The sequence below is a fragment of the Arachis hypogaea genome, chromosome 11 (assembly GCF_003086295.3).
Source record: "Arachis hypogaea cultivar Tifrunner chromosome 11, arahy.Tifrunner.gnm2.J5K5, whole genome shotgun sequence".
NCBI classification, from domain to species: Eukaryota; Viridiplantae; Streptophyta; class Magnoliopsida; order Fabales; family Fabaceae; genus Arachis; species Arachis hypogaea.
In genome coordinates this window covers 58,535,943-58,561,926 of record NC_092046.1, presented here as the reverse complement: position 1 = coordinate 58,561,926, position 25,984 = coordinate 58,535,943, and the positions used below count along the sequence as shown (strand labels likewise).

At 36.8% G+C, this 25,984-nt stretch overlaps 1 long non-coding RNA gene and 1 other non-coding gene across 2 annotated transcripts; both read left to right on the top strand.

Moving 5' to 3' along the window:
• Nucleotides 1–7,738: 7,738 nt before the first annotated feature.
• On the top strand, nt 7,739–7,846 carry LOC112725553 (small nucleolar RNA R71). Its single transcript, XR_003164654.1, has one exon. It is a non-coding gene; the product is annotated as a small nucleolar RNA R71 (small nucleolar RNA).
• Nucleotides 7,847–22,472: 14,626 nt separating this feature from the next.
• On the top strand, nt 22,473–25,793 carry LOC112721580 (uncharacterized). The gene is made up of 3 exons (XR_003162454.3): nt 22,473–23,254; nt 23,338–23,505; nt 25,583–25,793. It is a non-coding gene; the product is annotated as an uncharacterized lncRNA (long non-coding RNA).
• The last annotated feature ends 191 nt before the right edge of the window (nt 25,794–25,984 follow it).

The window sequence follows — 25,984 nt, the reverse complement described above, 5'->3', positions numbered from 1 at the left end:
AAGCAAGTCCCCATAACTGAAGAGGCCATTCAACAAGCTTTAGATCTTCCCCCTGCTCCAGAAGGATTGGACGCATTCCAAGAAGCCTCACTCAAGCGCCAGATATACCAATTTGACTGGGACGCCGTTTTCAGAGTTATAGCATAACCTGACAGCAGATGGATCTACGGATACCATCGATCCTGACCAAAAGGGATATCGGCTTCAGCACTTACCTTGGAGGCTCGAGTATGGGCACAGATCATGTCCCATTATGTCATTCTAAGCACTCACGAGTCCTCCTTCACTGTAGACATGGCTGTTTTACTCTGGTGTATCCTTACAGACTAGCACCTAAACTTACCAAGACACATCCAGAATACAATGGGACACGTATAAATTGCGGGCAACCTACCTTTTCCCGCCTTGGTTTCAGATCTCGTCTCGGCAGCCGGAGTCTCCTACAGAGCTGGGGACACCAAAGCCCTACTTCCACGGGATGATCAGTATGTCCCTAATGGAAAATATATCAGACCGCCAGTAGCCACTATAAGCCAGCCTACAGAACCGGCTGAAGACATTCCTCCTTCAACACCACAAGCACCTACAACAAACTAACTGCTCCATCAGATACTTGAAAGGTTGGATCGGCAGGAACACAAAGCAAAGTTAAGAGAGCGTCGTAACAAGCGCCAATTTACATACCTCAAGGAGCTACTTATGGGAAACTACAAAGACCCAGACACCCCAGACTCCACTTCATTTACCAGCACAGGGAGCCATGACGGTCCCGATGGTGGAGATGCTACTACCAGCCCTCCTTTGTTCCTGACAGATGGCACCGAGGATGGTGCAAAGCCTTAAGTGTGGGGAGGTCGGTCAGTACCTGACTTCCGAAGGTAAATTCTCTTCCTTAAACACCAGTAAAATAGGATATTCAGTTAATTTTTCTTTTTTAGAATAGGATAGATTGCATAGAAATAGGTTATTTGCATGCATGTTCTACTTGATTGAAAATAATAAGTCTCTTCTAAGACCCTATTTTTTTTTTGAAAAATTTCACTAATTTAAGTCAAAACTTTTGTGTTAAATTTGTTTGAAGTTGTATTTGGAACATAGTTTAAAAAGCTAAGAACACACAACCTGTGAGATTTGAGCTTAATTACATGGTTACATTATTTAACCATAAATATTTTATTCTTGTGTGTTTACTTCTCTATGATTGTAATCTTATTTTGTTTCATCCTATATTTCCAATGTTTAATATGTTATATGCATGCGTATGATTGAGGCCATTATTTGTTGAGCTCACTTATCCCAAATAAGCCTACCCTTTAAATTATCTTTGCCAGCCACTTTGAGCCTTTTAATCCCATTTGTTCTATATTTTACCACATCACTAGCCTTAAGCGGAAAAACAATTAAATATCCCAATTGAATCTTTGGTTAGCTTAAGATAGAAATTGTGTGTTAATTGAGTATGGGAAGATTGTGGGAACAAGGGTTAATAAGGGAATGTGTCATGGTAAAATAATGGGTTGGGTACCTACTCATGTGAAACTATAAAAATTAAAAAAATCCATGTGCATTGATAAGCTATATTTATTTTCATGTTCAAAAAAAAATATAATAATAATAATAAGGGGACAAAATTACCCCGATTCTAAGTTAAGTTAAGTTCAAAGATCAATGCATGTGTAATAAAAAAAATTAAAACAAAGTTGATGCATGAGTATGTAATGCAAAAGTGAAAACTATGGGTAGCTAGACATGATTCTAAAGTTATATAGAGTATATGAATGTTAGGTGAAAGCTTAGGTTAATTAAAGATTCAATTTATAAGCTCACTTAGCCATATATATATATATATATATATATATATATATACCCTCACCCTTACCTTAGCCCCATTACAACCTTGAAAAGACCTCATGATGTTTGCATTGGTATGTTAAATATTATTGATTGATTAGGTGAAGAACAAAATTTAGAAAGCATGATTAGAAAGAGCAGAGTGATTACCCTATACACTTGAGAGACTAAAGTGCACATACACCATCAGTGAGGCTTCAATGCTTGATCCTATGTTCCCTGCTTTCATGAGCTATCTTTCTACAATGTTACCTGTTTTTACTATATAAATTAAATTAGTGGAATTTGATTTATGTGTGTCTTGAAGAGTTTATTTACTTTTAACCAAGTAGACAAGGATCATTGGTGCACGAAATTGTGATCTCCATGTTCCTTGTACTTGTGTGAGATTAACAATATATAATTGTATTGAATCCAAATTATGGCTCTTTACTATGTGTGGACACAACTCCGTACAACTAACCAGCAAGTGCACTGGGTCGTCCAAGTAATACCTTACGTGAGTAAGGGTCGAATCCCACGGAGATTGTTGGTATGAAGCAAGCTATGGTCACCTTGTAAATCTCAGTCAGGCAGATATAAAACAGTTATGTGGTTTTCGAATATTAATTAATAAAATAGGGATAGAGATGCTTATGTAAATCATTGGTAGGAATTTCAGATAAGCGAGTGGAGATGCTTTTCGTTCCTCTGAACCTCTGCTTTCCTGCTATCTTCATCCAATCTGTCTTACTCCTTTCCATGGCTGGCTTTATGCAAGGGCATCACCGTTGTCAGTGGCTACATCCCCTCCTCTCAGTGAATAATATGCTCACGCACCCTGTCACGGCACGGCTATTCATCTGTCGGTTCCCGATCATGCTGGAATAGGATTCACCTTCCTTTTGCGTCTGTCACTAACGCCCAACAATCGCAAGTTTGAAGCTCGTCACAGTCATTCAATCATTGAATCCTACTCAGAATACCACAGACAAGGTTTAGACCTTCCGGATTCTCTTGAATGCCGCCATCATTCTAGCTTACGCCACGAAGATTCCGGTTAAGAAATCTAAGAGATACTCATTCTAGCTTAATTCATGTAGAACGGAAGTGTTTGTCAGGCACGCGTTCATAGGGGAGATGGTGATGAGCGTCACACATAATCATCACCTCCATCACGTTCTTGGGTTCGAATGGATATCTTAGAAGCGAAATAAGAAGAATTGAATAGAAAATAGAAGTACTTTGCATTAATCTTTGAGGAACAGCAGAGCACCACACCTTAATCTATGGAGTGTAGAAACTCTACCGTATGAAAATACATAAGTGAAAGGTCCAGGCATGGCCGAGATGGCCAGCCCCTCTGATCTAAGAACCAGGCGTCCAAAGATGTCTAATACAATAGTAAAAGGTCCTATTTATAATAAACTAGCTACTAGGGTTTACATGAGTAAGTAATTGATGTACAAATCCACTTCCGGGGCCCACTTGGTGCGTGCTTGGGCTTGGGCTTGAGTGTTACACGTGCAGAGGCCATTTGTGGAGTTGAACGCCAGTTTCTGTGCCAGTTTGGGCGTTCAACTCTGGTTTTGGATCCTTTTCTGGCGCTGGACGCCAGATTTGGGCAGAAGGCTGGCGTTGAACGCCAGTTTACGTCGTCTATCCTTGTGCAAAGTATGGACTATTATATATTGCTGGAAAGCCCTGGATGTCTACTTTCCAACGCAATTGGAAGCGCGCCATTTCGAGTTCTGTAGCTCCAGAAAATCCACTTTGAGTGCAGGGAGGTCAGAATCCAACAGCATCAGCAGTCCTTTTTCAACCTCTGAATCTGATTTCTGCTCAAGTCCTTCAATTTCAGCCAGAAAATACCTGAAATCACAGAAAAACACACAAACTCATAGTAAAGTCCAGAAATGTGAATTTAACACAAAATCTATTAAAAACATCCCTAAAAGTAACTAGATCCTACTAAAAACATACTAAAAACAATGTCAAAAAGCGTATAAATTATCCGCTCATCACAACACCAAACTTAAATTGTTGCTTGTCCCCAAGCAACTGAAAATCAAAATAGGATAAAAAGAATAGAATATACTATAAATTCTAAACTATCAATGAAACATAGCTTCAATCATATGAGCGGGACTTATAGCTTTTTGCCTCTTGAATAGTTTTGGCATCTCACTTTATCCATTGAGGTTCAGAATGATTGGCATCTATAGGAACTCAGAGTTCAGATAGTGTTATTGATTCTCCTAGTTCAGTATGATGATTCTTGAACACAGCTATTTTATGAGTCTTGGCCGTAGCCCTAAGCACTTTGTTTTCCAGTATTACCACCGGATACATAAATGCCACAGACACATAATTGGGTGAACCTTTTCAGATTGTGACTCAGCTTTGCTAAAGTCCCCAATTAGAGGTGTCCAGGGTTCTTAAGCACACTCTTTTTTTGCTTTGGACCTTGACTTTAACCGCTCAGTCTCAAGTTTTCACTTGACACCTACATGCCACAAGCACATGGTTAGGGACAGCTTGGTTTAGCCGCTTAGACCAGGATTTTATTCCTTTAGGCCCTCCTATCCACTGATGCTCAAAGCCTTGGGATCCTTTTTATTTGCCCTTGCCTTTTGGTTTTAAGGGTTATTGGCTTTTTGCACTTGCCTCTTGGTTTTAAGAGCTTTTGGCTTTTTCTGCTTGCTTTTTCGTTTTCTTTCTAAATTTTTTTTTTTCGCCTATTTTTTTTTCTGCAAGCTTTGTTCTTTTGCTACTTTTTCTTGCTTCAAGAATCATTTTTATGATTTTTCAGATTATCAAATAACATGTCTCCTAGTCATCATTCTTTCAAGAGCCAACATATTTAACATTCTTAAACAACAACTTCAAAAGACATATGCACTGTTCAAGCATACATTCAGAAAACAAGAAGCATTGTCACCACATCAATATAATTAAACTAAGTTCAAGGATAAATTCAAAACTCATGTACTTCTTGTTCTTTTGAATTAAAACAGTTTTTTTTTTTTTAAGAGAGGTGACGGATTCATAGGACATTCATGACTTTAAGACAGAGTTACTAACTACTAATGATCATGTAATGAAGACACAAACATAGATAAGCACATAACATAGAAAACGAAAAATAGAGAAAGTAAGAACAAGGAATGAGTCCACCTTAGTGATGTCCTTGAGCTCTTCTATGTCTCTTCCTTGCCTTGGCTGCTCCTCCTTCATTGCTTTTAGATCTTCTCTGATTTCATGAAGGATGATGGAGTGCTCTTGATGTTCCACCCTTAGTTGCTTCCAATAATTGTGTGGAAAAAAAATGTATCCCCTGAGGTATCTCAGGGATCTCTTGATTTGCAGTCAAATGTTCTACCACTGAGCTATAGACCCTTGATGGAAGCTTTTGTCTTCCCTTTCCTCTTTCTAGAGGCTTCTCTGGCCTTAGGTGCCATCAATGGTTATGGAAAAAAAAACAAAAAAGCTATGCTTTTACCACACCAAACTTAGAATGTTGCTCGCCCTCGAGCAAAAGAAGAAAGAATAGAAGAATAAGAAGAAGATATGGAGGAGATAGATGGGAGTGTGTATTCGGCCATATGGGTGGGATTGGGTGGGATGAGAGATGTTGAATTTTGAAGGTAGTGGGTGTATGGATGTGAGTGGTAAATGGAAAGTAGAAGGGATGATCATGAATGGGAAGAGAGATGATGAGGTAGGTAGGGATCCTGTGGGGTCCACAGATCCTGAGATGATCCTGTGGGGTCCACAGATCCTGAGGTGTCAAGGCAATTACATCCCTGCACCAATTTAGGCATGTAAAATGCCCTTGCACACAACTCTGGGCGTTCAGCGCCAGGTTGGTGCCCATTTTGGGCGTTCAACGCCCCTGTGCTGCCATTTCTAGCGTTGAACGCCAGAACCAAGCTTGTTCTGGGCGTTCAGCGCCAGGATGCTCCCATTCTGGGCGTTCAGCGCCAGAACTATGCTCAGTTCTGGTGTTTGAACGCCAGACAGATGCTCCTCCAGGGTGTGATTTTTCTTCTGCTGTTTTTGATTCCGTTTTCAATTTTTATATTTATTTTGTGACTCCACATGATCATGAACCTAAGAAAACATGAAAAACAATAAAAATAAGAATTAGATAAACATTGGGTTGCCTCCCAACAAGCGCTTCTTTAATGTCAATAGCTTGACAGTGGGCTCTCATGGAGCCTCACAGATGTGCAGAGCTTTGTTGAGACTCTTCAACACCAAACTTAGAGTTTGGATATGGGAGTTCAACACCAAACTTAGAGCTTGGTTGTGGCCTCCCAACACCAAACTTAGAGTTTGGCTGTGGGGGCTCTGGTTGACTCTGCTTGGAGAGAAGCTTTTCTTGCTTCCTCTCCATGGTTGCAGAGGGAGATCCTTGAGTTTTGAATACAAGGGAGTTCTCATTCCATTGAAGGACTATTTCACCTCTGTCAACATCAATCACAGCTCTTGCTGTGGCCAGGAAAGGTCTTCCTAGGATGATGGATTCATCCTCTTCCTTTCTAGTATCCAGGACTATGAAATCAGTAGGTATGTAAAGGCCCTCAACCTTTACTAATACATCTTCTACTTGTCCATAAGCCTGTCTTCTTGAGCTGTCTGCCATCTCTAATGAGATTTTAGCAGCATGCACCCCATAGATTCCCAGTTTCTCTATTACAGAGAGGGGCATGAGGTTTATTCCTGAACCAAGGTCACACAGAGCCTTAAAGATCATGGTGCCTATGGTACAGGGTATTATGAACTTTCCAGGATCCTGTCTCTTCTGAGATAATATCAGTTGATCCAGATCACTTAGTTCATTGATGAACAAGGGAGGTTCAACTTCCCAAGCATCAATGCCAAATAATTTGGCATTCAGCTTCATGATTGCACCAAGAAACTTGGCAGTTTGCTCTTCAGTGACATCCTCATTCTCTTCAGAAGAGGAATACTCATCAGAGCTCATGAAGGGCATAAGGAGGTTCAATGGGATCTCTATGGTCTCTAGATGAGCCTCAGAGTCCTTTGGTTCCTCAGAGGGAAGCTCCTTATTGGTCACTGGACGTCCCAGGAGGTCTTCCTTCTTGGGATTCACGTCCTCTCCTCTCCTCACAGGTTCGGCCAGGGCACTTATGTCAATGGCCTTGCACTCTCCTTTTGGGTTCTCTTCTGTATTGCTTGGGAGAGTACTAGGAGGGATTTTAGTGATCCTTTTACTCAGCTGGCCCACTTGTGCTTCCAGATTTCTAATGGAAGACCTTGTCTCATTCATGAAACTTACAGTGGTCTTAGATAGATCAGAGACTAGATTTGCTAAATTAGAAGCATTTTGTTCAGAGTTCTCTGTCTGTTGCTGAGTTGATGATGGAAAAGGTTTGCTATTGCTAAACCTGTTTCTTTCACCATTATTAAAGCCTTGTTGGGGCTTTTGATCCTTCCATGAGAAATTTGGATGATTTCTCCATGTTGAGTTATAGGTGTTTCCATAAGGTTCACCTAAGTAATTTACCTCTGCTATTGCAGGGTTCTCAGGATCATAAGATTCTTCTTCAGAAGATGCTGCTTGAGTACTGTTGGATACAGCTTGCATTCCAAGCAGACTCTGAGAAATCATATTGACTTGCTGAGTCAATATTTTATTCTGAGCCAATATGGCATTCAGAGTATCAACCTCAAGAACTCCCTTTTTCATAGGCGTCCCATTACTCACAGGATTCCTTTCGAAAGTGTACATGAACTGGTTATTAGCAACCATGTCAATGAGTTCTTGAGCTTCTGCAGGCGTTTTCTTTAGGTGAATGGATCCACCTGCAGAAGTGTCCAGTGACATCTTTGATAGCTCAGATAAACCATCATAGAATATATCCAGGATGGTCCATTCTGAAAGCATGTCAGAAGGACACTTTTTGGTCAACTGTTTGTATCTTTCCCAAGCTTCATAGAGAGATTCACCTTCTTTCTGTCTGAAGGTTTGAACATCAGCTCTAAGCTTGCTCAGCTTTTGAGGAGGAAAGTACTTGGCTAAGAAAGCCGTGACCAGCTTATCCCAAGAGTTCAGGCTGTCTTTGGGTTGAGAATCCAACCATAATCTAGCTCTGTCTCTTACAGCAAAAGGGAAAAGCATGAGCCTGTAGACTTCAGGATCTATTCCATTAGTCTTAACAGTATCACATATCTGCAAGAATTCAGTCAAGAACTGAAAAGGATCTTCAGATGGAAGTCCATGAAACTTGCAGTTCTGCTGCATCAGAGAAACTAATTGAGGTTTCAGCTCAAAGTTGTTTGCTCCAATGGCAAGAATGGAGATGCTTCTTCCATGTAAATTGGAATTAGGTGCAGTGAAGTCACCAAGCATCTTCCTTATATTATTATTATTTTCGGCTGCCATCTCCTTTTCCTGTTCGAAAATTTCTGAAAGGTTATCTCTGGATTGTTGTATTTTAGCTTCCCTTAATTTTCTCTTCAGAGTCCTTTCAGGTTCTGGATCTGCTTCCACAAGAATGTTCTTATCCTTGCTCCTGCTCATATGACAAAGAAAAAGGCACAGAAAAATAATAATAATAATGGAGATCCTTTATACCACAGTATAAAGATCCCTGTGTGAGTGGAAGAAAAGATGTGGAGATAAAGAATGTGATGTAAAGGAAGAAACACAACTGTAAGGATGGAAGGAGGTGAAATGAGATGTTAGGATATGAATGAATAAATAAAATAGGATGAGAGGGGGAAGTGAATTTTCGAAAACAATTTTTGAAAAAGAGTTAGTGATTTTTGAAAATAGTTTTTGAAAAAGGTTAGTAATTTTTTTTCGAAAATTTTTTGAAATCAAAAATAAAAATTAAAAATAATTAGTTAATTAAAAAGAGATTTTTGAAAAAGAGAGGGGATATTTTCGAAAATTAGAGAGAGAGAGTTAGTTAGGTGGTTTTGAAAAAAATAAGAAACAAACAAAAAGTTAGTTAGTTAGTTGAAACAAATTTTGAAAAGATAAGAAGTTAGGAGGTTAGGAAAGATATTTTGAAAAGATATTTTTGAAAAAGATAAGATAAGAAGATATTTTTTGAAAAAGATATGATTGAAATTAGTTTTGAAAAAGATTTGATTTTTAAAATCACAATTAATGACTTGATTCATAAGAAATCACAAGATATGGTTCTAGAACTTAAAGTTTGAATCTTTCTTAACAAGCAAGTAACAAACTTCAAATTTTTGAATCAAAACATTAATTGATTATGTTATTTTCGAAAATTTGTGATAAAAATAAGAAAAATATTTTTGAAAAATATTTTTGAAATTTTCGAAAATAACTAATAATTTTGAAAGAGATTTGATTTTTGAAAAAGATTTTGAAAAAGATAAGATTTTCAAATTGAAAATTTGATTTGACTCATAAGAAACAACTTGATTTTAAAAATTTTTGAAAAAGTCAACTCAAATTTTCGAATTTGATGAGAGAAAAAGGGAAAGATATTTTTTTGATTTTTGAATTTTTATGATGCAAGACAAAAACACTAAAAAGATGCAATGCATGAAATTTTTAGATCAAAACATGTGATGCATGCAAGAATGCTATGAATGTCAAGATGAACACCAAGAACACTTTGAATGTCATGATGAACATCAAGAACATATTTTTGAAAAATTTTTTTTTTATGCAAAGAAAACATGCAAGACACCAAACTTAGAATTCTTTAATGCTTAGACATTAAGAATTCAAGAATGCACATGATAAACATGAAAAGACACAAAACAAAAAATCATCAAGATCAAACAAGAAGACTTACCAAGAACAACTTGAAGATCATGAAGAACACCATGAATGCATGATATTTTCGAAAAAAATGCAAGATGCATACGCAATTGACACCAAACTTATAACATGACTCAAGACTCAAACAAGAAACATGAAATATTTTTGATTTTTATGATTTTATGATTTTTTTGGATTTTTAACTTATATTTTTCGAAAATTATTTAGAAAAAAAGAAAAATAAGGATTCAAAATTTTTAATATGAATTCCAGGAATCTTATGCTCTAAAGCTCCAATCAAAGGGTCAGGCATGGCTTAATAGCCAGCCAAGCTTTAGTATGTAACTCAGACATGACACGCCTGACATTCCTTACATTCAACAGCCAATTGGCTAAGAAAGATAAAGAAGCTCTTCTCTTGGGTATAAGGATTGAGACATGGCTTTACAGCCAGCCAGGCTTTAACATGCTTCATGAAACACTAGAATTCATTCTTAAAAATTCTGAAGCCATAGAATAATTTATTTTTGAAAACATTTTTTTTTCTTTTTTTTTTTTTATTTTTTTTCGAAAACAGATGAGAAAATTTTAGAAAATATTTTTGAAAAATTTTTGAAGAGAAAACGAAAAGAAAATTACCTAATCTGAGCAACAAGATGAGCCGTCAGTTGTCCATACACAAACAATCCCCGGCAACGGCGCCAAAAACTTGGTGCACGAAATTGTGATCTCCATGTTCCTTGTACTTGTGTGAGATTAACAATATATAATTGTATTGAATCCAAATTATGGCTCTTTACTATGTGTGGACACAACTCCGTACAACTAACCAGCAAGTGCACTGGGTCGTCCAAGTAATACCTTACGTGAGTAAGGGTCGAATCCCACGGAGATTGTTGGTATGAAGCAAGCTATGGTCACCTTGTAAATCTCAGTCAGGCAGATATAAAACAGTTATGTGGTTTTCGAATATTAATTAATAAAATAGGGATAGAGATGCTTATGTAAATCATTGGTAGGAATTTCAGATAAGCGAGTGGAGATGCTTTTCGTTCCTCTGAACCTCTGCTTTCCTGCTATCTTCATCCAATCTGTCTTACTCCTTTCCATGGCTGGCTTTATGCAAGGGCATCACCGTTGTCAGTGGCTACATCCCCTCCTCTCAGTGAATAATATGCTCACGCACCCTGTCACGGCACGGCTATTCATCTGTCGGTTCCCGATCATGCTGGAATAGGATTCACCTTCCTTTTGCGTCTGTCACTAACGCCCAACAATCGCGAGTTTGAAGCTCGTCACAGTCATTCAATCATTGAATCCTACTCAGAATACCACAGACAAGGTTTAGACCTTCCGGATTCTCTTGAATGCCGCCATCATTCTAGCTTACGCCACGAAGATTCCGGTTAAGAAATCTAAGAGATACTCATTCTAGCTTAATTCATGTAGAACGGAAGTGTTTGTCAGGCACGCGTTCATAGGGGAGATGGTGATGAGCGTCACACATAATCATCACCTTCATCACGTTCTTGGGTTCGAATGGATATCTTAGAAGCGAAATAAGAAGAATTGAATAGAAAATAGAAGTACTTTGCATTAATCTTTGAGGAACAGCAGAGCACCACACCTTAATCTATGGAGTGTAGAAACTCTACCGTATGAAAATACATAAGTGAAAGGTCCAGGCATGGCCGAGATGGCCAGCCCCTCTGATCTAAGAACCAGGCGTCCAAAGATGTCTAATACAATAGTAAAAGGTCCTATTTATAATAAACTAGCTACTAGGGTTTACATGAGTAAGTAATTGATGTACAAATCCACTTCCGGGGCCCACTTGGTGCGTGCTTGGGCTTGGGCTTGAGTGTTACACGTGCAGAGGCCATTTGTGGAGTTGAACGCCAGTTTCTGTGCCAGTTTGGGCGTTCAACTCTGGTTTTGGATCCTTTTCTGGCGCTGGACGCCAGATTTGGGCAGAAGGCTGGCGTTGAACGCCAGTTTACATCGTCTATCCTTGTGCAAAGTATGGACTATTATATATTGCTGGAAAGCCCTGGATGTCTACTTTCCAACGCAATTGGAAGCGCGCCATTTCGAGTTCTGTAGCTCCAGAAAATCCACTTTGAGTGCAGGGAGGTCAGAATCCAACAGCATCAGCAGTCCTTTTTCAACCTCTGAATCTGATTTCTGCTCAAGTCCTTCAATTTCAGCCAGAAAATACCTGAAATCACAGAAAAACACACAAACTCATAGTAAAGTCCAGAAATGTGAATTTAACACAAAATCTATTAAAAACATCCCTAAAAGTAACTAGATTCTACTAAAAACATACTAAAAACAATGTCAAAAAGCGTATAAATTATCCGCTCATCAATCATATAGTTGCATTCTATATATATATATATATATATATATATATATATATATATATATATATATATATATATATATATATATATATATATATGCATTTCATGAGTTTTACATTTCCCTACTCATTTACTTTATCTCCTTCAACTAAGCATGAGGACATGCTAATGTTTAAGTGTGGAGAGGTTGATAAACCATTATTTTATGATTTATATTGTGTTTAATTGTGTGGTTTTATCAAATCTTTACCCACTTATTCATATGATTAGCATGTATTTACAATTCCGTCCCAAAATCACTCCATGGTTGAAAACTTGCTTCCTAGAGACTTTTAATTATGTATTTTAATTCTCCTTTATCCCATTCGATGCCGTGATCCGTGTGTTAAGTGTTTCAGGCTTCATAGGGCATGAATGACTTGGAAATTGGAGAGGAGGCTTGCAAAAATGGAAGGAACACAAGAAACTAAGGAGATGACCAGCGAGCAATGACGCGAGCGCATGGCCCACGTGAACGCGCAAAATGGAGAATTCGCAACAACGCGAATGCGTGCCTGACGCAAACGCGTGGATTGGAGTCTGCACGAATGACGCGAACGCGTGAACTACGCGAACGCGTGACAAGGAAAATCGCTGAATGACTCAAACGCGTGGACGACGCGTACGCGTGACCTGCGCAATCTGCAAAAATAACAGAATACGCTGGGGGCGATCTCGGGCCGCATTTTGACCCAGTTTTCGGCCCAAAAACACAGACTAAACCTAGGGAACATGCTGAGACTCAACACGCATCTACACTCATTCAGATTCATCACATTAGGATTACGTCAGTTTTAGATCTGAGTTTTTAGATTTGCATTACATTGATAGTTTATGCTTTTGCTTGGATTTTTGGATGCTGAGAGTCATTACCTCCGTTGAAGACATTACTTTAGTTTGCTTCCTTACTCCCTTATTTTTAATTAGTTACTCATTGACTCTGTTCAGATAATTATGTTGCGTTTTGAATTTATTAATATATAGAGTTATTTTTATTCTAATTAATTTTAATTCTCTATTTTATTTTATTTAATTATGTCTTCTCATATTTTTATGATTATTAATTTCATGTCAATAGAGTAGAATTTCTACTTGACATAGGGGTTGATTAAGAGGAGATACTTGAGTTGGAATGCTCAAGTGCTTGGTTGAATTGGACGTTGTTAGCTAATTCCATATCTACTAGCACTAGACCTCCCCAAGGGAGAGGACTAGGACTTGAGGGTAAGAGTTAGTTTAATCACCATACTTTTTCCTTATTTAGTAAGGGATAACCGAGTGAGAACAACACCCTTTTTACACTACACTTGAGAAGATCCCAACAAGGATAGAAATTCCATCTAATTATTCCCCCAGTCAAGGCCTTTTATTCAGAGTATCAATAATTATTATTAGTTTATTTTTATTGCTTTAATTTTTAATCATTTTAATTACTCGTTATCAAAACTTAAATTTTCTAAAAACCCCCAGTTAATAAAATAGCACTCTTTCCTGCAACTCGTTGGGAGACGACCTAGGACTCATACTCCTAGTATTTTATTTCTAAAATTTGTGACAACTCTTTTTTAAATTGGTGAGGCAGATCTTAGCCGGTTAAGAGCTATACGTGCAACGCTGTCCTCTTAATTGAAATCTCTAAATTGTTTAACTTCTGCCACGCACCATGTACGCACAGGAAGGGATTTTCGCAAAGTGTGCAGACACACGCATCTGTGCGTCCGCACAGGTGTCCGCGCATGACTTCATTAAAATGGCATGTGACTCGCGATTTAGAGGATTTGGAGGCCCATTTCTGAAGTCTTTTAGCTCATATTGGAAAGGAAATGAAGAATAGAAGATAGCATATCATTAGTATAGTTTAGGAGTAGTAATAGGAAGCTTTTAGTTTAGTTTTTCTCTAAGTTTTTCATCATCTCTATTAGGGTTTATATTAGGGTTTTACATTCAAGTGCCATTTTCCATTTTGATCTTGGATTTTGCTAGCTTTCATTGTAAGTATTCTCTTGCTATTGCTCTTTATAGTTACATTGTTCTTACACTTTCTTATAATTCAAGTTATAGTTCAATTTCACTTCTCCTTTGCAATTTCTATTTCTTGTTGATAAATTTGATGTTTGATGATGTTTACATGCTTTCTTGAGTCTTTATTGTTGATTGAGATCATTTGTTGCTTTTGGTTTCAAGCTTTTTCTCATTTTACCCATGTTTAAGCTCTTTGCCCACCAAGTGTTTGACAACATGTCAAGCATGATTTTGGGCTAGTTTTCTATCTCTTGGCTTGGGAAAAGTGAGCAATTGGGTTCCAACATTTAGTGTCAATTCTGGATTGTTAATTGTTCTTGTTCCCACTAACGCTATGTTGTTGCTAGGTTAATTAGCAAGCAATTTAGGATTTGTGGGTTAAGAACACTTATGCTCATTTAACTTACTTTCCGATGTAAAAGTTGATCAAATGAGATTGATCCATTCTAATTGGCATAGTTGTGGTTCCAACAAAGAAATGACCCTTAGCTCACTCCAAGCCAAGATACTTTTTATGCTTCGATTTCTTCATACACATTTACATTAGTTCCTTTTACACTTTACTTGTCTATATTGCATAGTTACTTCATCAATTCCTTTATTAGTTCATTTATTACAATTTTGCATGTTCTTTTATTGCTTTATATGTTTATTCCTTTATTGAAAATCTCATGATCCTCACAACCAAGATTGCACACTCATTGGTCTCAAGTGTCCTTGGGAGACGACTCGGGAATCGAAACTCCCGGAATTGAATTGATTTTGAATTGTGACATTTCTTTAGATTAAACATTTGACGTGGTGGATTGATCATTGGTCTAGGCTATACCTTCAACGATAAGATTCTAATTTGTGAAAACCTAGATCGACGGTGAATCTGGCCCTTCGGTTCAGCAAATCCTCATTTCTTCATGAATTCTCCATTTTTGCATGCTTTTTCTTCATTCCTTCAACCCAATCTTTGCTTTTAATCCTGAAATCACTCAACAAACATATCAAGGCATCGAATGAAATTAAAGTGAATTAAAATTAGCAATTTTAAGGCCTAAAAAGTATGTTTTTACTCTTAAGCTCAAATTAGGAAAAATTCACAAAACCATGCTATTTCATTGAATAAATGTGAGAAAAGATGATAAAATCTCCTAAAATCGACACAAGATAAACCACAAAATTAGGGTTTATCAAACCCCAATACAGGTGTAGTGGTCAACTTTTGTTTCAATGCTTGGAAACTTTCCTCGCATTTAAAGGTCAAGACAAATGGTGCATCCTTCCTAGTCAGCTTAGTTAGAGGCAAAGCGAGTTGTGAGAAACCTTTGATGAACTTTCGATAATAACCTACTAAACCAAGAAAACTCCTATCTCTGTCACAAAAGTTGGTCGCCCCCAATCCATTACCGCCTCTACTTTAGCAGGATCCACAACAATTCCTTGTTGACTTACCACATGTCCAAGAAACTTCACCTCACTCTTCTAGAATTCGCATTTAGATAGCTTGGTGTACAATTTCCTTTCCTTCAAGATCTGTAACACAGTTCGCAAGTGCTCCACATGTTCTTCTTCAGTTTTTGAGTAAATGAGAATGCCATCAATGAAGATGACAATGAATTTATTCAAGAATGGACGGAATGTAATCCATAAACACTATCGGAGCATTGGTTAACCCGAAAGACATTACCATGCATTCGTAGTGACCGTATTGCGTTCTGAAAGCAGTCTTCGGAATGTCCTCATCTCTAACCCTTATCTGATAATAGCCCGACCTAAGGTCAATCTTGAAAAATACTCTAGCTCCCTGTAACTAGTCCATTAGATCATCAATTCTCGGTAATAAATATTTATTCTTCACAGTGACTTTGTTTAGTTGCCGATAGTCTACACACAAACGCATACTCCCATCCTTTTTCTTTACCAGTAACACTGGCGATTTCCACGGAGAAACACTCGACCAGATAAAACTTTTACTCATTAGTTCTTCTAGCTGATATTTGAGTTTAGTTAATTCCAACGGTGACATTCAATATGGAGCAACTGAGATTGGCCCAAATCCAGGTAGCAACTCAATTGCAAACTCGATTTCTCGAGCAGGAGGAAATTCAAGAATGTCGTCCGGAAATACTTCAGGAAATTCACATACAACCGGAATTTGCTCTAAGCTTTGTTCCTCACCTGACACATTTGCAGCTAACAGTATAACACCCTCAATTCACACCCACTACAGTTCACAACGATAGAGTTCAAATAATAATCCTTTGCCACAACCGGCCCCTCTGATCCTTCTGACTAAAGTGCAACATTCTTTCAGAACAGATTAACAGCACGCGGTTCTTAGATAACCAATTCAATCCCAAGATGAGATCAAGACCAATCATCGGCAGACAAATCAAATCATGAACAAAATCTCGCTGTTTAACTTGGAATGATACTTGTGGGCAACCTATTCTAGTCACAATGGCTTCAGAAGTAGCATTATGCACTTTCAAGTCATCACCCAACACTACCATCTTTAATCCTATCTCATTAGTCTTTTCAAATGCTATAAATGAATGCGTTGCTCCAGAATCAAACAAAGCATTTAAAATTTTATCAGAAACTTCACAGTTACCTCTATTCAATGTCTCGAATCCCTTGGCACCTGCGGCAGAAGTCGTGAACACTCTCCCTGGTTCTTGTACTCTACCGATCTCATACTTCTTCTTTTCTGGACAATTCCAGGCCAGGTGTCCGGGTCATCCACAAAAGTAACACACTCCCAACCTAATCTTCAAGGGACTCTAGGATGATAATTTCCGCACCTCTGACAACTTAGCTCATTCTGTGGCTGCTTCTCGAACCTTCTACCTTGATTACCAGTGTTATTTGGCCTTCTGAAGTTGTTATGTCCTTGATTATGCTGTAGAACAAAGCCTCCCCGCTTAAAGGTTCTACCCCTTGGTGCGAAATTCCTTCCTTGAGTTCTCTGAAAAGGCATTCTCTGATTTCCCTTATTTAATGCTGCCTTCCTCACACACTCTTCAGTCACCCTACTCTTATTCACAAGCTGAAAAAGTCCCTAATCTCCATCGGCCCAACGGAGCTCAGAATATCGCTCCAAAGTTCTTCCTCATACTTTATACACTTTCATTCAGTAAAATCCTCTGGAGCACCTTGACAGATTCGCAAAAATTGGCACAATTCTTCAAGCCTATTAGTGTACTCTGTAATAGTCATTTGGCCCTATTTCAACTACAGCAACTCAAGCTCCTTAGCGTTCCTAACTGAACTGGAAAAATACATTCTATAAAACTCCATTCAGAACACCTCCCAAGGTATCACAGCACCATCTGGTTGCAGGATACGTTGTGTTTCCTACCACTAGTACTGGGCTTCACCCTATAACTGGTAGGTCTCGAACTCAACCCACTGTTCTTCGGGAACCTGATAAGCCTGCAGAGCCCGCTCCATTGCTTGAAATCAGTTATCCACCTCAGTAGGATTTGTGGTCCCCCTGAAGGTTGGAGGGTGCACTTTCAGAAAAGAGGCAAGCGTCATTGGCCCTTCTTCACCATTGTTCCCGTTATTCCCGTTATTCATCTGATTCTTCAACGCCTCGGATGTCGCCTGCATAGCCGCAGTCATATTTTCCAGGGCAGCCATAAAGTCCACAGGGTTATTCCCTGCTGGTTCAGGATTTGCATTGCCTAATCTACCTCTGCCTTGCTCGCGACCGCGTCTGTGAGTCAACATCTGGTTCCTGTTCACACCAAATAAGTGATATCAAGTTGATCACTCTCAATATCTCAAGTCAAGTGCTTCAAAGCCCCAAATGTATGCTCATGGACATTCATGCCACATATATCAGTTAAATAACCTAATTTAGCATGTATAGACACTCTAAATGACGGGCGGTGTTGGAGGGGCATCCTGCTCGAGGGAATTGGAGGTATCACCCATCGCAGGCTCTGTCGACGTCATTGTTGTATCTGTAGCGGGCATAGTAGAAGGAGGCACCTAGTTTGGGTTTGGGACCATAATAAATTGCTGGTTTGATGGACCCGCCTATGACGTCACAGTGGTTGATGGGGTAGCTGGGGTAGAGGGCGATGACTGGGCAGCCCTGGGGGATTCGGTGGAAGCTCGCCCACTACCACAACCATGTGTCCCACTTGACCTACCTCTACTGCCTATCGTCATGTTTATGCAGCAAATATATTAATAACATATTAATAACATAACAAACACGAACAAATAATAACATAAGAAAAAACTCAAGAAATAACAAATAATTCAAAAAGTGGTTTAGCTTAGTAAATAAAAAAAGGAAATTACATAGTGTTTAAGTTTGAAAATAATTAAATTAAACTTTTAAACCATTCTAATTTTATTCTATCTTATTTTCTTTTTAAAGTATTCTAACTTCCATAGCATTCTAACTCTCAAAGAATTCTAACTTTGTTAACAATGTTTCAAAACATTCCAACTTTTAAAGCATTCTAACAATAAAAAAATACTATCATATGCAAACTCAAGAAAGCACAAAATAACATGATGAAACATCAATGCGTACGACAAAACACTGTAATTAATCAGCATAAACCGGCAGTTCTAGTAGCAATATGAATAAGCAAAATAAGAATTAAAATAGTAATTTTCTGACAAAACAACAGCAACCAGTGAATCATCAAAACAGTTAAGCATTGCTCAAACAAATTCAGCAACAATTCTTCAGCCAAAATAACAGTAAAATACAAATTAATGATTCAGACTGATTCACATAATCCCAGTAACAAGGATCAACAATCTTAGATAATAATTCCAAACATATTGAGCAGAGATCAGAACCTATCAATCTAACTAAATTATCCTAACCTAACCACCTAAAAATAATTTACAATAGAAATTAATCTACCTAAAATCAATGAAAACTAATTCATTGAAAATCCCTAACCATCTAAAATCAACTAAAATATAAATCAATCTAATTAAACTAATTTGAGGAGAGAAGAGAGAAAACCTAGAACAAAAATAGACAGTTTGAGCAGCGGTGGTGGCGGGCTTTTCTGTGGCGGCAGGGCAGCAGTGGCAATAACAGAGAACATAGAAGGGAGCGTTTCGAACAACGGCGGCAGCAGTCTTTCCAACAGCAGTAGGATAGGGCAGTAGTGGTGGCAGGGGGCTAGAGAGAGACTGAGGGGTGAGAGGTTAGAGAGAGAGAGAGAGAGAGAGAGAGAGAGAGAGAGAGAGAGAGGAAGGTGAGTGAGTAGAGAGAGAAACCAATTCCGAAATGAAGAGGAAGAAGGTTCGCAGTTCGAATTTAGGACACGATTATCATCGGATTTACTAGCAAATAAATCCGATGGTAACATTGTGCGTGTAACCAAAATACAGCGTTTCACAAAATAAGGTTAAGCGTTGGATTTACTCACTAGTAAATCCGACAGTAGCTAGTGCACCAATTTTTTTCCCTCCAATTTTTACCGTCGACGTTACCATCAGAACATCAACTCTGATGATAATATTTTAGGGTGACGAATTCATTGCCAATTCCGACGGTAAATCTGATGAAAAATCCGCCGCTAATATCCGACACTAAATTCAACGGTAAATCCGACGATTCTCAGCATTTTTCTTGTAGTGAGAACCAGTGGCAGAACCAGCCGCGAAAGACGAAGCAGCAATGACACCGCGCGGATTTGATGCGCCCTAATGAGAGGGACCTGGCCTTGTGGATGTAAGCTTAGATGCAATTGAGTCGACAGTGGCAATAGGAGTTGGAGGTGCGGCATCGCGGCATTTCTCCTGCATTGAAATAGAGAAATTCTGTTTAGGGTTTGGTTTGGGGGTTTCACTATTTTGTTTGTTTGGGTTTATTTGTGGGGTGGGAGTTTTAATCATCTGTAAATAGTGAGAGTTTCTATCAAGAAGAGTTTAATAAATTGCCATAAATAAATTATTTTATAGAGTTTTCTAAAAATTTTCTCCAAAAAACTTCCATAAATAAGTAAAAATTTTGTAGTGTGCTAAGAGATTTTTAATTTGAGTTGATTGAGCTATATTTTCTTTATAAATATCAAAATGCATCAGTATCCAAAGAGAGGAAGAAGAGAATAGAAAAGAGAAAATATTACAACAAAAAAAATAGTTCAGAGAGACCATTATTCATTGTTAATAAAAATTTCAAAAAAATTATATTTTAAAATTTTAATACATCGAAAAAAAAGAAAAAGAAAGATCTCTAGAGATTTATTAAAGAAATTTCAAAGAACTAGTGAAACTAAAGGTTTTTAGTATAAATTTTTTTCATTATTTTTTTTTGAATTTTTTTAAAAAATTTTTATAATAAAATATAAAAAAAATAGAAGCTTACCTTAATTAGAGAAGAGAAGAGATACTCTGAAAAATAAGAATGAGTATTTTGAGATGTGTGTTGCGTGTAAATACTACCTTAAATAATGTATGATTGTTATTATTATTATTCCAATTATTTAATTTTTTTAATTTTATTTTATTTTATTATTATTTTGTCTCCTTGTATATTAGTTTACTTATTTGTTCTTCTTTATTTAATTTTTTGGAACAAGGAATATGCCTTCTTATTCCTTTTATTTCAAATCCAAGACTATAATAATGGCTTGTGCAATAATTTTGACTAAAATATCACATATTTTTGTGCAACAATTTTCATTAAGGTATCTTAAACTCTACTATGATAGATTTTTCTCATTTTTTGATATCCAGTCAGTTATTTTATTCTGGTGAAAAAATTAATTAGTGGCAACGTTGAATCTTATAGCACAGTTTCTTTTAAAAACGACGATTATTCCTCTCATATCTCAGTCGCCTTTCAGTTACATTGTCTCAAGCGAAAATGTTGTGACAAGAAACAACAGGTCTAGACTTGGATTAACTATTTATAACATAAGTAAACTCATCTAATTCAAAGTTAAATTCAGCTCGTCCTATTTTTATTCTTATTCATAATTCAATTGTTAGATTACTAGTTAAACTGGATCATATTTAAATAATTATATAAAATTTTATTTTATTATTTTTATAAGTGAATTTTTATTTTATTTGTTATAAAATTAACGGTCTTATTTTTGGATTTTAATAACTTATTAATTACTTTATAATTATTATAGTTATTGAGTATCTATTAAAAATAAAATATTAATAAATATTATAATTATAAAAAAATATGTTATAATTCATAAATTATATTTTTTTAAATACTTAGATATTCAATAAATTCTAATGATTATCGAATAATTATGATAATTAAAAAAACACTGTTAAGTTAACAAGAACATATTATGCTGGATTTTTTAAAATAAATTATTTAATTACTTTACTTATTGATATATGTAATTTGTAGTTTATTTATTAATTTGTATCGTTTTACATATCTCGTTTAGATTGTAAATGAATTAATCTTGAGCATATCTCGTTTACAGTGTAAACAAAATAATTCTAATTCTCGCTTCTATAAGGAAGTCATATTTATAGTGTGAAAAATGTCACTTTTATTCACTTTTACACTTCTTCTTTTCTTCTTTTTGGACATTTTCTTGATATTTTAGAGGTATTTGGACATTATAGCGCACGCAGATGCACAAGATGACGACATCAATTGCTTGAATACGATATGACATGTCGCTGGAGCGATCGATTTCCAGTTAGTGTTATTATTTTTTTCTTTTAAATAAATAAGCATATAGTTATAGTTAAGTTACTTTTATAAATTTAGTATTGTTATATATGACTAGAATAGATGTTATTTTAGTAACATAAAATAAGTTAGTTGTCAGATTAGTTTTCATTAGGTGGTGAAATGTATTGTTAGTAACTTATTTTGTTGACTATTATTTGTAACATATATCCAACTCTTTCAATCTCATTTGTCCCATTAGCTCCGAGACTCTTCAATATTAGACTCTTTAACTCAAACAAAGAACTTAGTCTCTAAATGCGCAAGAGAATAGGACTATCACACTCAAACACAATTCCATTGTCACTATTTTTCATGTGACAATTTAGCATATAGACTGTAAGACCCTAGATTTTGAAAATTTAATAATAAATTATTTATGATTTATTTTATTTATTTGAGAGCATATTTTCAGAAATTTTTGTATTAATTAAGTACTTTCTTATTATTGATTTAAAGGTTTAGTGATTTAAAAACAATGAGGATTTTATATGCGCTAATTTGAATAATTAGATTTTGAACATTATTTTATAATTTTAAAATAAAATTAATTTAATTATCTCTAATTATTGAATTTGAGTCTTTATTTGAAAAATAAATTATAAGTTGATAATTAAATAGTATTTTCATAGATATTATTATTTGATTAAATTTGATTTCAAATTATTACTCTATTACCTTCAATTTTATTGAAATTACTAAATTATCCGAAATTCTCAATTTCAAATAGAAAACCTTAAATTCCCAATTCCAAACCCTAATTTTACTAACCCTAATCCCTTCTACCCAACCCACACACACGTAACCCCCTCCCTTCACACTCGTTCACCCCCCAATTAGCCACGTTACCCACTCCTTACCGCTATTCACTCACCATCACCATTCCCTTTTTCCTTTTATCCCCACCCACACCCACGCAACAAAAGAAAGAAAGAAATCAGAAAGGGAAAGAATGGAAACTGGGGGGGCTTGAGGGGAAAACAGAGATCAGAGGGAGAGTGTGACGGAACAGAGGAAGGAGGATCGCCGGGCTGTGCTGCTCCCTGCGCCGGTTGTCATCGCTGCCGGGAGAGCTAGAGAAGGAGAGAAGTAAAATCGCGAAGACAGAGAGATCAACGGAGACTTTCACGCTGTTCGTCCTTGTCACTGCCATGCGTTGCCGCCGCCGCCGTTAGTTCAGCTGCCGTCGAGCTCGCATCAACCGTCGCCATGGAAACTGCCACCATCATCTCCAAAGCCGCGTCATCGATTAGGTTAGGGAGAAGGAGAATCGCGAGCAACCAGAGGACGAGAAGAACGCGTGGTGGTGGGTGTTCTCTTAGCCATCGCCACCACCGGAGTCACAAACCAAGGTGGAGGAGAAAGCCATCTTCCCCGTTGCTGCTATAGTCGTCCGTACTACTGCCGCTGAAGGAAGGCCGTTCAGTCACCCTCATCAAGTTGCATGTGGCTGTTAGAGCTCCTTGTCTCTGCTCTGATCGTCGGAAGTCACCGACGAAGTTTTGGTCGCCTCATTCCACTATTCTTTTGAATTCCGTAAGTTGCACTCATTCCAAAAACCCTCACTGTTACCATTCTTTTTCATGGTTGTTGAGAACCTTGAGATATTAATGTATTAGGGTTGTGTAAATGCCGCTGCAAATTGTTCGATGATATTGCTATTGGGGAGAGTTGTTGGTGAGGCTAATGCCACTGCTGTTGCTAATCCGGTTTGAGGCTGTTGCTACTGCTGCGAGTTAGAACGAAGTTGGAGTCACGCCTAACTTTGTGGGTTTCGACTAACTAAGGTAGGAGATTTGTTTTAAAAGTAAAGGTTTTAACTTATGAATGCTACTAAAATTAAATGAGTAACTGCAAATGGTTTATGGTTGCTTTGTGTGAATAATTGACGGAATTGAGTTGAATTATAACTGTAGTTGGTGATTGATTTGATGATTGTGCGTGCTGAATGTTGTAAGGGATAGTCTATACAAGATATGTTACTTGCAGCTGTGTATACTGCTTATGATTGATGGTTTATCATGTGTTTGTTTGTTGAAAAGTGTATAGTGAATTTTTGTTATGATAAAGATGCAGAAAAGTGAGTTTGAGTTATGAGTGAGCCTTTGCAACAAGGGGTAAATTAATGAATATAAACTCTTAGAGCTGTGTTGATTATGCTAGCAACTTTAGTTAGTCAAAAGAAAGGTAAAATTATGGTTTTAGATGAATCCTAGGCTTGAATATAGGATTTATAGGATTTGGTATGTGAGGTTGTTGGAAATGTTTTGTGCAGAATTTCTGCAGAAATATGCATAATTGGCAGTAAAACGAATGATTTTCTGGGAGCAGTCCAGACCAAATTTTTAGATGATATTATTTTTCTGTAAAACTTTAGTGTGTCTTGAACATGTCATAAAAATTTCAGAGAATTTGGCCAAGCGGTTTGGAAGATATGATTTTTTGAAGTTTAGTGGTTGCTGCAGATTTTTCTGGTTTTCTGGTTCTGCAGTACCAACTTTCAGATGCTATAACTTTTAATTTAAATAGAATTTTGAGTTGGTTCCAAAAGAATTTTAAAGATCTATCAGTCTATTTTAAGTGAGTACAAGTTTCATGTTCATATCTATTTTGTAGACTTAGATAAGTCACTTGGAAAATCAGTTGTTTGCTGGAAACTCTGAACTGGTTTGTGAAAACAGGGCTGTGTTCCTAAGCTCATAACTTTTTCATGTGACATGGTAATAATCTGAAATTTTGTTTTCTGGAAAGCTGAAAGAGTTTTGTCTAAGTACATAAATTTTGAAAGGCAATGGATGAGAACTGGATTTTTAGTGAATTTAACAAATTTACTGCTCACTGCTGTTTTTCTGCAATGATAGCAGAATTTTAAAACATTTGTACAATTTTCAGTTATAGTCGGAATGCCCCAGAACCAAGTTTTATTTTCTAAACCCGTGATTTTACAATAACTAAAGGGATTAAAGAGAGTATAATGACTAATTAAGAATGTTTACCTGGTAAATAGTTAAGGAAAGTTTGAACGTTGTTAAAGCTGAGGGAACCCGTAAGGGTGGTTTTAGTGCTATTTTAGAGGAGATTATGTCCGAATTTCTATAAAAGTTCAAGGACTTAGTTTAATAAAAATGTGTAAGTTGCTCCTAAGAAAGGTTAAAGTTAAAGACAATGATATTGAGAGATAAAGTGAAGAAAGAAAAATGAGGAACAAGGAATGAAATAAAAGTTGAGAATTATATTGAATGGGCCTTGTGCCGAACTGCTAATGCGAAAGTGCCCGCCTAATGGATAGCCTGAGATTGCTAATGCGGGAATGTTCGCCTAATTGATAGCACTGTTCCTTACTGTGATACACATTGAAATGTTATTATAATGAGGCCTAATTGACACGGGTAACCGTGATGCCAAGGTGTCTAATTGACACAGTAAAGGGACCATACTCGGGGTTCACTCTGAGTAACGTCGGGTTGCGGGTAGACAACCGACGCATGAGCTCATGGCCTGCGCTAGGAACAGGCATGCATCATCTTGTTTGCGCATTTACATTTGATTGTGTTTGCTTTATTTTATTTATTTGTGTTTGTGCTGTTGTTTTGGTGATGTGCTTACGTGCTTTATGGATATTTTACTTGTGTTGTGATCTTAATAAAGTAATTAGGAATGATGTTTATGGATAAGGAATTGTTAATGTGATTGGAATTTTGTTTAATTAACGTGAATTAAAGGAAGGAACTTAAAACTATTTTAAGTGAAATTGTTTTTATGATATGAATTAGCTATTTGTATTTACTCTGTTTAGTGCAGCATTCATATTCCCTACTGAGAACTAGTGGTTTGTTCTCACCCCAAAATCTTCCACCCTTTTAGTGACAGGTTCGGAGACTCAGTTTGAAGCCGCGGGCGATTAGGAGTTTTATTTAAGTTTATGTGTTGAGTTGCTTTTATAGAATTCCCTCGTCCTTGTTTTTATTTTATTTTATTTTATACAGAGGGATAGGAGTTGTAACTGAATTTCTTTTGTATTCTTTTGTAAGATATTTATTATTATTAATAATTATGTGACTAGTATTTTTTTTGAGATCTTTGATATATGATTTTAAGTAATAAAAACAAAAATTTTCGGCTTTTTCCTAAAAATTGAAATGCGAAATTGAACTAAAGGCTCAATATTAAATAGTAAATAAGGAAAACAGGTAAGTAACGCCTTGCTTTGGTACGATCATGACGTGCTGAAAGTTTGGGTGTTATATAGACTTACGACAATATATT